Source organism: Alosa pseudoharengus, unplaced genomic scaffold (assembly GCF_046254945.1).
Source record: "Alosa pseudoharengus isolate Yale_2024_CS ecotype anadromous, Long Island Sound unplaced genomic scaffold, YU_APseudo_1.1 YU_APseudo_1.1_scf_1, whole genome shotgun sequence".
NCBI classification, from domain to species: domain Eukaryota; kingdom Metazoa; phylum Chordata; class Actinopteri; order Clupeiformes; family Clupeidae; genus Alosa; species Alosa pseudoharengus.
In genome coordinates, this window is record NW_027468564.1 from 5,452,501 (window position 1) to 5,465,796 (window position 13,296).

The window sequence follows — 13,296 nt, forward strand, 5'->3', positions numbered from 1 at the left end:
AGAAAATGAACGTGTAGTTCCCAGACACCATATCAATGAGATGAGGTCTGACGTTAGCCAGGCTACAGAAAATGTCTAACCCATGAGAAATGCATAACAGCCTAGAAAGGTAGGCTATTGGACAAATTCCTATGTGGGTCGTTCAAAAATCTCCAAGAGGAAAAAATATATAGGCTATTTGTGAAGATGCTGACTACATCTTCCCTGTTTTAGGACACTTTTTTTAATTCACTGCACTTTTTGCACATATTCCTGTCAGCATGTTCGCTGAATAACTGTTTGCAGGTGTGGGTAATTCATTGTTAATGAGTTAATTGGGCCACACCCATTTTGGTGCTCTTTAAAAGGGGTGTTGGTGTGTGAAGGGGAAGAGGGAGGTGATGGATGGATTGAACGGTGGGATGTCTCGTCGCAGCACAGACCATCGGGAGCGGAGTCGGTCTCCTCGGGAAAGGGGAGAGAGTAGTGGCGCAAATGGCGAGCTCTTGGATGAGGGTAATGGAGTGGAGACGGAGGGAAGTGATGGTAGTTTTCTTGGAAGTGATGTAGATTCTGTGGCAGAGATGGAAGCAGTAGAGGGAAATTCAAAACAGGAATGGCAGGTAAAAACGAATGGAAAGAAGAAAGACAACAAACGAGGTCATGATGATTTCACAAAAAAAGCGCCATTTACATCTGGTGCATCAGACGAAGAACGGACCATGATGATGTTCATACAGAGTCAGATAAAGATAGCGATGCAAAGCGAGTGGCAAGGCAAATCGACTTGAAGGTAAAAGTACAGTTCGATTCCCCTAGCTCTATCAACCCCCTGAAAATAACTAAAGCACTTCATGAAGCTGTAGGGACAGTAAGGGTTACACCATTAAGGGATGGTAGCTTAATCATTGAGTGTTCTAACATTACACAGCGGGATAAGTTACTTGGGATGAACGAGATAGAAGGAAAGAAAATTAAATGTATTGAATGGGAGCGTAAAAAACTACAGCTTGGAGTAGTAACAGGGGTGTCCACAGACTTGTCGTGCGAGGATATTTTGAGAAATGTGTCAGGAGCAAATGTGGTCAAATGTAGAAGGCTGATGTACACCCGAGAACAAGTTAAAAAGGACAGTCTTTCCATTCTGTTGTTTTTTGATGAGAAGGTACTGCCAATTAGGATTAGAGTTGGGTATATGAGCTTTCAAGTTCGTCCATACATCCTACCGACACTGCAATGTTTTAAATGCCAGAAGTTTGGGCACGTGGCAGCCATTTGTAGGGGGGAAAAGCGATGTGGCAAATGTGGAGGAGATCATAAGTACGGTCAATGTCAGGAAGGCGTTAGCGTCAAATGTTGCAATTGCGGAGGATCACATAGCGCTGCATACAAGGGGTGCCAAGCACACAAAAGAGCGGCTGAGGTACAAAGAGTAAAGGTAGAGGAGAAACGTACTTATGCAGAGGCTATTCAGAAAGTGGATGGGAAAAGAAAAGCTGAAACAGGACTCCAGGGGCAAAGTCATAACGTTTCATATCAGTGTAGCAAGGAAACCTCTAGGCCCACAGGTAAGGAAATGATACAAGTGGATAGCGTGAAATTCTTGGCATTTCTCGCTGAAGTCATAAATTGTACAGCATTGACAGAAAAGAAAAGTGAGAAGATTAAAATCATCGTTAAGGCTGCACGAAGGCATTTTTCTGTAGGGGCGGAAGTTTCATTTGAAGAAATAAGCAGAATTTTAAATATTCAACAAGGTGTTCAATCAGCATCACAGCCAGCACCATGTGGAAATTCTTAATGGTTTTCAGCATCTTACAGTGGAATGCTAGAAGTCTCTGCTCTAATGGGCAGGAACTTAAGAAGTTTGTGGAAGATTTGGATGCCAGGCCTAATGTAATATGTGTGCAAGAGACGTGGCTTAGGCCTCATTTGGACTTTGTGCTGCAAGGGTATGTATTGGTGCGCAGGGATAGGGAGAAGGGCCCAGGTGGAGGGGTGGCTGTATTTGTCATGCAGGGACTGGGCTACAGAACTATTAAGGTAAGTAGAGAGGTGGAGGGGATAATCATTGAGGTATGGATAGGTAATTCCAACTTTCTGGTGGTTAACTATTACAACCCTTGTGAAGCATTAAACAAAGATGTTCTTGATGAGTTCCTGGGTGATGTGTCCCATAAGATGATTTGGTGTGGAGACTTTAATGCGTATAGCACACTGTGGGGGGAGTACAGAAACCAATAGTAATGGTAAGGTAGTGGAGGAAGTGAATCTAGAATGAATTGTAGTGCTAGATTGATGAGTTTTAATGTAGAACAGTGTGGAAATGTCAATGATGTTAACAGCAGGATTACAGAGATATTGCACTCTTCGGTCTTTCAATTTATCGGGAAAACAACAAGCTGTGGGCAGCGTAAAATGGTACCTTGGTGGACAGATGAGTGTAGGGAAGCAATACAGGTAAGAAATAATGCTTTTAAAAAGGTCAAATCAACTTTCTCTTTTGCTGACCTGGTTGAGTATAAAAGAGCTCAAGCTGGAGGGTCATAAGGAAGGCAAAGAGAGAGCGGTGGGGAGCGTTTTGTGACACTATTGGAAGAGATACCTCAATCAATGATGTGTGGGGGATGATAAGGAGAATGGGAGGAATTAGGAGGGAGTTTTCATTACCGGCTATCCAGTTTAATGAGGAAATTATGAGAACAGATAAAGATAAAGCAGAAGCACTGGCAAAAGTATTTGTTAGAATTCACAGTGTGAATAATTTGTCTCCTGAGGCCAGAGAGGCTAGAGAAGAAATGGTAAGGGTGCATCGCAATGTTTTAGAGAAGAAGCTTGATGTAGATAATTCTTTTGATGTGCCATTTTCTATGTTTGAGTTAAAGCGGGCGCTGAGCGGAGTGAGGTCTACATCTCCAGGTAAGGATGAAATTTGTTACATAATGGTGGAGAAACTATGTCCTCAAGTGCAAATGGTACTTCTGCAACTTTTTAATATGATATGGGAGACAGGGAATATTCCATCTGCTTGGAAGCATTCTGTTGTGGTACCAATTCTGAAACCAGGTGGAAAAAAGAGAGGCGACTAGCTACAGGCCTATTGCTTTAACCTCTAATCTATGTAAGATAATGGAGCGAATGGTCACAGAGAGGTTAACTTACATTGTTGAAAAGAGAGGCTTAATCAGCTCATGTCAGAGTGGGTTCCGTAGGGGAAGGATGACTATGGACCCTGTGCTGTGTCTGGAAGACACTATAAGGAAAGCCCAAGCAAATAAAGAGCAGGTTAATGCTGTTTTCTTTGACATAGAAAAAGCATATGATATGCTATGGCGTGAGGGGCTCCTTATTAAGTTAAAAGCAATGGGAATAAGTGGCAGACTGTATAATTGGGTCATGGACTTTCTGTTAAACAGAACCATTGAGGTGCGGGTTGGACAATCACATTCTAATATTTATCATGTGGATAATGGTGTCCCTCAGGGCAGTGTATGCTGCCCTCTGCTGTTCAGTATCATGATTAATGACATTTTATCAGACATGGACGTTAATATTGGAAGATCTTTGTATGCAGATGATGGAGCACTGTGGATCAGGGGGTGAAATTCAGCTCATATTAGTCAGAAACTCCAGGCAGCAGTTAGTTTTGAAGAGAATTGGGGCATTAAGTGGGGCTTCCGTTTCTCAGTGGAAAAGACACAGGTTATTTGCTTTACCAAAATAAGAATTGTTCCCCCTGTACATATTACTCTGTATGGACAGCCACTCAAACAAGTTGAGGTAGTGAGGTTCTTAGGGGTTTGGATGGACTGTAAGCTGACTTTCAGAGACCATATTCAGAGAATTGTTGTTAAGTGTAAAAAGGCAGTAAATATACTCAGGTGCCTAGTGGGGAGCGACTGGGGTGCCACGATGATGTCGTTAAAACATGTATATATTGCACTTATCAGATCTACTTTGGATTATGCGTGCATTGCGTATAGATCAGCGGCAAAGACACATTTGATGAAACTTGATGTAATTAAAGCACAGGCCTTACGCGTGTGCAGTGGGGCATTTAGGACCTCATAAGTCCCCGCTCTCCAGGTAGAATCAGGGGAAATGCCCTGCAGCAGTTGGCCATGGTGTACTGGACGAACTTGCAAGGCCATAAAGAGGATCACCCTACTAAGCATATTCTGACTCAGTGTTGGGAACACGGCAAAGCAAACTTTAATAGTTTTTGGTGGATTGGGAATAGCCAAGCTGGAAAACTTGGACTAACTAAGTTGTCTCATAGTTCTGTGGTTCCACTGCCACATACCCCTCCCTGGTTTTTTGTTATGCCCATAGTGGATATCGTTTTAGTCAAAATGTGTGATGAGGTTGAGGAGGAAAGGGATGTGAAACATTCTCACTAATGTGCATATACGCACCGAATATCCTGACGGGGTTCAAATTTTTACAGATGGTTCTAAAGACCCTGCTACAGGGAAGAATGCAGCTGCAGTGTTTATCCCAAAGTATAAGAAAGAAATTCAAAAGAGACTCTCTGACCACCTTGCAGTTTATTCAGTAGAGCTATTTGCAATCTGTCTTGCACTAGAATGGATTGAAGAGGTTAAGACCCGGTGTAATGTGATTTGCTCTGATTCATTGTCAGCATTGACTAGTATTCTGCACGGCAAGTCAGTGTGCAGACCTGACCTACTGTATGATGTTCTTCAAAGTCTTTTTAGACTGCATCAGCAAGATATTTTAGTTATTTTTGCATGGGTTCCATCTCATTCAGGTATTGAAGGGGATGAGGTTGTAGACCAGCTTGCTAAAGATGCTTTAAATTCTGAGATTCAGATTAACATTCCACTCAGTAAAGCAGAAGTTAAGCATATCATAGTAACTAAAATGATAGGCGAATGGCAGGGGCAGTGGGACAGGGAGAGTAAGGGTAGCTTCCTTCGCACTATACAAAAACAGGTGCCCACCAGAAGACCGTGCAGCGGGAGCCGAAAAGAGGAGCAAATAATAACAAGGCTTAGGATATAGGCCACACTAGGCTGAACCATCATCTTCATGTTATTGGCAAACATGCCACGGGCCATTGTGATGGGAAATGGAGACAGTTCAACATGTTTTATTAGTTTGCCCAGCGTACAGCATAGAAAGAAGTATAGTACTAGAAGAGGTTAGAGAACTGGGGCAGGCCAGGCTCTCTCTTGGGTTTACTCTCCTTCTCTATGCCGTCTGCCTGGAGATCTGTATTTAAGTTTCTCAAGAACACAGGACTTTTTGTTAGGATTTAGTTAATATTAGAGTATCAGAGTATTATTTATTTTTTATTTTTTTCCTTTATTTTCCTCAATTATTATTATTCCTTTTCTTTGTCACTCCTTCGTTGAAACTCCATACCCGTAGTTATGTAAATGTCCAGTTGGTGGCGGTAAATGCAACCGTGTGTATGCCAACCCCACAAGAAGAAGAAGAAGAATGGTTGAGGGCAGAAGGAGGTAGAATGGAGGTGAGCAAGTGATTGCCCCTGCTCTTAGGCCTAACTCTCTTTTTCTGATTTGCAGCAGTTTGCCCTATAATTGAAAAGGGTTGTCAAAGTTCATTTTGAGATAGTTTTTGAAGTTTAGTGATTGATTTGAGATTTTTGTTTGGAGTTTGTTTTTTTCTTTTATTTTCTGATTTTTCCATACTGGTCCATGCATGCTCAGCTGCTAAGGTGGAAATAAAACCTGGCTATGTTTGAGAAACATCACCACTGTCTCCTATTTCCATCACCGCAACGCCATCCCGACCACAGATGGGTATTTCAAGTATGTGGTTTAGTGACAAACAAGTTAACTCAGAATAAATGGTAAACCTCCTAATAGAAGAGCTGTATGGCTTCATTCTCCTAAAAACAATGTCATAGGGCTCTTGTTGTAGGAGGTTTACCACTTTCAGTTAATTTGTCACTAAACCACATACTTGGAATACCCCCCTGTTAGTGATGTTTTTGTGAGTGATTTTGTTTTTGACAGTAAATAGACCTGCTTGTTCATTGGCCGCTGTGTGAAATTCAATAGCTATAGCACTAGGAATTCAACATCTCCGGTGTTTATTTGAAATCTATCTATCATCTACATCATAGACTGTATACAATTAGAATGTTGCCGCTGGACTATCAATCCACCCATGTTTCTGCAGTGAAACTCCATACCAAGAGGGGGCAGTAATGCGTAGTTGTGTGTTTGGTTTGCCAAACACTAGGAATTCCATTCACCAAGGTCAGAGAATGTCTAATAAGGGGAGAACCGCCACTCTCGGAACTGGTTGCAGTTCCTATTCTGGTTCCACGTGAGGGCGTTCACTAATAAGTGCAGAATGAATTGAGGTCTACGGAGCTGTACCCCTCATAATCCACTTTTCTTGGGATATAATTTTTTTGCCCAGAAATTTGAATGTTGCATTCGAAAGAGGGGGCAGAGAAAATACACACCGCTGAGTATTATATTTTTTTAATTACTTATTTGTTCTAAAAAAAGCCTTTCAAATGCGTCAATGACGTTGTAGCGACTTGATTCCAAAACAAAGCAGTCGCTGAGAGGCTAAGGTATGGGTGTAGCTGATTGTATGACGTGCTGTTCCAAACAAAATATCCACTGAGATCCAGATGCGTTTGACGGGTTTATTGAAAAAGATAGTCCAACTTAATCCAGTAATCATAATGTGCTCAAAGTAAAAGAAAATCACAGCGTAACAGCGTAACAGCGGTCAACAAGAAATACGGCCTCCCCGTAACTCACCCTCTCTCTAGTTAGGCTACTTCCGCCTGTGCCTGTGCACCTGCCATTAAACTAGTTAGAAGTTGCCGCCCCCAATTACGGTGATCTGCAAATTAAACAAAAAACTAACGAAATATAATAACCCAAATATAAACCATTAAACTATATTACTTAACATTACATAATAATCAGATTGTATATAATAATAATAATTAACATCTTCATGGCTCCTACACACCAGCCCCTAATTATTAAGCTATTACCTAATAATTACACACAATAGGAGTCATGAAATAATTAAACTAAACAGAATACATAGTCACAATACATTCTTCTTCTTCTTCTTCTCCCTCCGTTTCCATGATCTTGTGAGAAGTCAGTCGGTAGGGCCAGAGGTTACCAGCACATAGCCCTGTGATCTGTGTTCACCACAGTCACTCTTAGTCAAGCGTCAAAGTTAAAGTCAGACGTCTAGTCAGAGGTCTAGGCCTTGTCATCTGCAACAGCCGCCCCACCTCCAGGATCGGCCCCCTGCAGCAGACATACCTTGGTTATAGGCCGGTTCAGGCAGCTATTCTTAGTCTTGATGTGCACCTGACGCACAAAGCCCCTTCGGTCTGGAAAGGTTTGTAGGACTCGTCCTACTACCCAGGAGTTCCGAGGTACTGTACTGTCCACTACAAGCACCAGATCTCCAGGAACAAGGTTTCGCTTCGCTCCTGACCATCTCTGCCGCTCCTGCAACTGAGGTAAGTACTCCTTAACCCATCTCTTCCAGAACAGGTCTGACATGTACTGGACCTGCTTCCACCTCCTGCGTGCGTACATGTCGGCTTCCTGGAAGACTCCTGGTGGCAAAGATGGTAATGCCTTCAAAAGCAGCAGGTGATTAGGTGTAAATGCTTCCATATCCCTCTCCAATGAACGTCGTTGTTGTTCTTCATCCAATCCTGATTGTGCAAGAGCCACATTCAACTGTCTCCTCTTCTGACAGAGAGATGAGAGCCAAGTTTTGAATCTCAAGATCCAGGCTACAGACTTTTTCAGACGGATCTAAGAGCTGAAGTGGTGGATCATGCAAGATACTGCAGCAGCCTCCTCACTGGCCTGTACAGCATTCACTGTGGTTTCCTTCTTGACCTCAGGGTCATCTGCTGTTAGTCGATGAATATCCTCGGGGTTGACAGGCCACTCATCCTCTGGTTGAAGGAGAAAACGAGGCCCTGACACCCATGTGGCATCCTTGAGAAATGCATCACCTTTCACACCCCTGGAGGCGACATCAGCTGGATTACTTGCTGTTCCAACATACCTCCACCGAGAGGGTTGTGAAGCCTTGCGAATTTCTGTGACTCTGTTGGCAACAAAGACTTTGAACCTGGATGTCTCATTCCTGATGTATTTGAGCACCGAAGTGCTGTCGGTCCAAAACACAGAGTCTTGAAGTTGCATGTGCAGCTCTTTCCTCCACAAGATGTCAATGCGACTGGCCATGGTGGCAGCGATGAGCTCCATTCGGGGGATGGTAGCAGGCTTCAATGGTGCCACCCTTGCCTTTCCCATGACAAAAGCACTGTGCACCTGTGATTGTGCATTTCGTGACAGCAGGTAAGTCACTGTTCCATAGCCATCCTCGCTTGCATCACAGAAATGATGTAATTGTGCTGTAGTCACTTCACCAAAATCTGATGGTTTCAGACACCTCATGATGTTACATTTCTCCAAATGACGGAGTTCATCCAGCCAACTTGTCCACTCCTGAGCCACAGTCTGGGGTATGACATCGTCCCAACCGAGTGCTCTCCTACACAGATCCCTTAAGATCTTCTTGGCAAACAAGACGACAGGACTCACGATCCCAAGAGAGTGGTGAGTGGTCTGTCCTTAACAACAATCTTAAACTTAAAAGTATCAGACTGAATGCACCACTCCACACCAAGCACTCTCTCCACAGGTGGCAACTCTTGGTCCATGTTCAACAATTTCACGTCTTTGGCTCTGTGCTCTTCAGGTATTGCATTTAAGACATCACGCCTGTTGCTTATCCACTTTGTGAGTCGGAACCCACCTTTGGCACAGATTGCGATGAGCTCATGATAAAGTGATACAGCTCTTTCCTCTGAAGCCACGGATACTAGGCAGTCATCCACGTAAAAGCTATGTAGGACTTTATCCATTGCTTCCTCGCTGAATTGTTCTTTGTTATCCTCTGCGCATTTCCTGAGGGCAAAATTGGCACAACTGGGAGAGGACGTTGCCCCAAAGAGATGCACCAGCATCCTGAAGTCCACATGATCTTGACTTAAGTCTCCAGCAGGCCACCAGAGGAACCTCAAGAAGTCAGCATCCTCAGGTGGTACCCTGACCTGGTGAAACATCGCCTCCACGTCCGCCATGATGACGACTGGTTCCTTCCTGAACCTGCTCATCACTCCAATCAGTGAACTTGTGAGGTCTGGGCCCTGTAAGAGTTGAGCATTAAGTGATGTTCCTTGGAAACTTGCTCCACAGTCAAAAACAACCCTGATCTTCTTCTTCGTAGGATGGTAAACACCTTGATGCGGGATGTACCAAACCCTGCCATCACTACGTTCCAAATCATCTTCAGGTACCCTTTCTGCATAGCCTTTGACAACCAGATCTTCCATGAAGGTCTTATAGTCAGCATGAAATGAGGAATCCTTCTGAAGCCTCCTCTTCAGATGTAAGGCACGCTGCTCAATGATCTTCCTATTATTTGGCATACTAACGTCCTTATTCCTCAATGGCAGGTTGATCTGATAATGACCCTTAACCTGTTTTGCTGAACTCGTAACCAGCTCCATGAACTTTTGTTCCTCTCTTGACATGGCAGGCTGTTCCTCCACACTGCACTCAGGGAAGTCTGCCTTAAACTGCTGCTGCCAAAGTTCGTCCAAAGTCACAACTGACACTCTGTTCACGGTCAACTCTGGCTGCTCACCGCCACCGTCTTCATCCAGAGGCCCATTCACTGTCCAGCCCAGCATTGTTCTGATTGCATAGGGTCCATCTCCTACACTGCGAATCACTTGCAAGGGTTCCAAGGCTTTGGAGACATTTGTCCCAATCAACAGCTCAATCCCTGCGTCAATCTCAGGCAAGTGAACATGTTTCAAATAAGGCCATTTCTGAATATCATTCTGTTTTGGAATGTTTCTCTTGTGAACAGGCATGTGTGTTTGCGTGTAAGCCTTGGGCAGCTCACAGAAATGCTCCCCAGTCAAGCCGGCCACTTCCAGTCCTGGCACCATGTAGCTGCTCACCACTTTCTCTTGGCCCATCGTCCGTAGGAGAATATGGACCTTCTTTCCTGGAACATTAAGTTTTTCCCTTAGTGCCTCTGTACAGAACACGGCTGTACTTCCTGGGTCCAAGAAAGCATAGGTGGTGACAATCTTATCGCCCTTCTTTGACTTAACTTGCACTGGAACTATTGGAAGTTTGCAGTCGTGATCACCAGCCCCTGTAAGCCCACTTGACATCAGGGCACTGTCGACGGACACCTCTGATTTCCTCTCAGCTTGGTCCGGATCCTTGTCCTTTTCTTTTTGTGGAATGTGAAGAACAGTTGGATGTTTGAGACCACATTTTGCACAGGAAATCCGTTTTCTGCAAACTTTGCTCATGTGTCCAATACACAAACAGCCAAAACAGACACCCTTCTCTCTTAAGAAGCCTATCTTCTCTTTGTGTGCCTTCTTCCCCAACTGTGGACACAAATCCAAAACATGTCCTTCTCCACAACAGATGCATGTTCTCCTCGCAAACTCCACACGCTCCTTTCCTCTAGTTCCAGGCTGAGTCTTGTGTATCACAGGACCTACAGTGGTAGCAAAGCTGGTTCCCTTAATTCCAGAACGAGTTTGTAGATTTGGCTTGTTCACTCCTCTATTAGTGGTCAGTGATGGAGCGTCCTGTATGTTTCCAAACACTGGGTCAGTTAGAATCCGCACTTGTTTCTCTATAAAAGTTGTGAGGTCAATGAATGTAGCTCGCTGGCTGCGCCTATCCTGTAGTTCACAAGCTGCAGAACGCCACTTGTCTCGGAATTTGTAGGGCAACTTTTTTATGATGGTTAGCATGTTAGCAGGTATGTCCAGTTCATGCATATATTGCACCTCTTCCATAACGTTACAGCAACCTCTGAGAAAAAGGCTATAATCACGAAGAGCTTTTGCATCTTCATTCTTGATTGGCGGCCATGAAAGAGCTTTTTCCATGTATGCATATGAAATTCTCTGCTCATTTCCAAACTGTTCTTTTAACAACACTTTTGCTTTAGCATATCCTCTCTCAGGATCCATATGTTGGCAACTTCTGATCAATTCTTTGGGGTGACCCCTTGTGTGCTGTTCCAAGAAATACAGTCGGTCACTGTGATTTGCAGTGTTCCTCTCCACACCGTTCTCAAAAGCCTTCACAAACGCATGATATTTTAATGGATCACCGTCAAAGATTGGTATCTCCCTCTTAGGCAAAGATGAAAGGCACTGCTGCTGCACCAACAGTGATGTTATTTCATTTTGCTTGCTCATAATGCCAAACACATTGCTTTGATCTTCATTTGGACCAATGGCATTTCCATCTTGCATTTGCATCCCTTCTAGAGTACGGTGATTCACTGCATATAGATTGGGTCCATGTGAATGAATTAACTGAGATGGATTTCTCTCCTTAGGTCTTGTTCCTGCATCCAGGTAAGCATGGTTCATTTCATGTTGTGACCTTTGTGGTACAAATGACTTTGCTTTAGCATTGAGGAGCAGTTTTTGTCCTTTTGCCAGATAGGAGTTCATTCCATCCGAGCGCTTCGATACAGGGGTTCTCTCACTCAAAATGCTCCGAGACTTGAGCACATCCAGTTTTGCCATGTTTGCTGCAATTTCCTCATCCAACTTAAATTGTTCTTTCCTTTTACGCAGCCGTTCCTCCTCCTCTTCCAGTTCATGTTTATCTTTTAATAATTTTTGTCTTGTTCTTAAAGCTGCCAAGTCAGCCTCTGCTTTGAGACGTGCAGAAGAAATACTGGAAGCAACAGACTCTCTTCCTGTGGCAGAGTTTCGTGATTTGGACACCCTGCTTCCCACATTTGACACACTGTCATTTGGTTTTACATCGTCTTGCAGCTCATCTGCATCAATGACTAAGGCAGCCTGTTGCTGAGTTTCATCAGGTGTTGGAGGCAACTCCTGTTCATTCATTTCACCATAATCAGTTTGATCATGTAACTCAAGCAATTCATCTGGCTCAATCAACCATTGCTCAACACGCCTTTGAAATGTGTTGCTATAGGTCATGATGTTAGAAAACCATTCATTATGGATCTTCTGTTGCTCTTCAGGGAGTAAAGGAATCAGCAGGTCATGTGACTTGGTGGCATTTCCACACTGATCAATTAAACTCTCCAAAAGAGATTGGAAACATTTTCCTTATTTTTCATGCATGTTTTCATTTGTTGTATGAACCCTTTAACTTTATCCACACTCTTTCTCCTTTCATTTTGAAGCGTTTCGATTTTGTTTGCCAAAGCCTTTGCTGTGGGCTTAGATTGCCTTTTCTCACTCTCCATTTCAGAACTTGAAACACCCTTTTGACTCATTTTCTTCTCACACTTCTCAATAAATGTGCATCCACTTCAACATTCAAACATGTACAAAACACGTCATGCAGTAGCAGAGCAGCGGCAATTTCAAAGAGACAAAGCGGAGATTCAGTGTAGCATGGATGTAGGCCACAGTGCATCCAAAAACTTCCACAAATCCAGAAACGTCACACACATTAGCAGAGCAGCGGCAATTTCAAAGAGACAAAGCGGAGATTCATCATCTGACAGTACGGAAATACAGCACCGAATCCACACAATCAATGCCAGCGATCGGTATGACCAACTCAAACGGTGTTTAATCCAACAATGTCCCCAATGGACAAACAGCGTATGCGTGCCGTATTCCTTCCAATGTACAGCTTAATGTGCATAAACACCAGCAAGCCTACCTGGCTTTTGAGTGCGTCTTCCGAGGCTGTGGCCTAATGATCGAAAGTCAGTCCAGTCTTCCTTCCTTTATCTCCGATGATCCTTTCGCCCATTTGGTCCTTGAAACGTCCGCAGTTGCTTTCCTAATGTCGCTTCTTGTTGACAAAAATGTAGCGACTTGATTCCAAAACAAAGCAGTCGCTGAGAGGCTAAGGTATGGGTGTAGCTGATTGTATGACGTGCTGTTCCAAACAAAATATCCACTGAGATCCAGATGCGTTTGACGGGTTTATTGAAAAAGATAGTCCAACTTAATCCAGTAATCATAATGTGCTCAAAGTAAAAGAAAATCACAGCGTAACAGCGTAACAGCGGTCAACAAGAAATACGGCCTCCCCGTAACTCACCCTCTCTCTAGTTAGGCTACTTCCGCCTGTGCCTGTGCACCTGCCATTAAACTAGTTAGAAGTTGCCGCCCCCAATTACGGTGATCTGCAAATTAAACAAAAAACTAACGAAATATAATAACCCAAATATAAACCATTAAACTATATTACTTAACATTACATAATA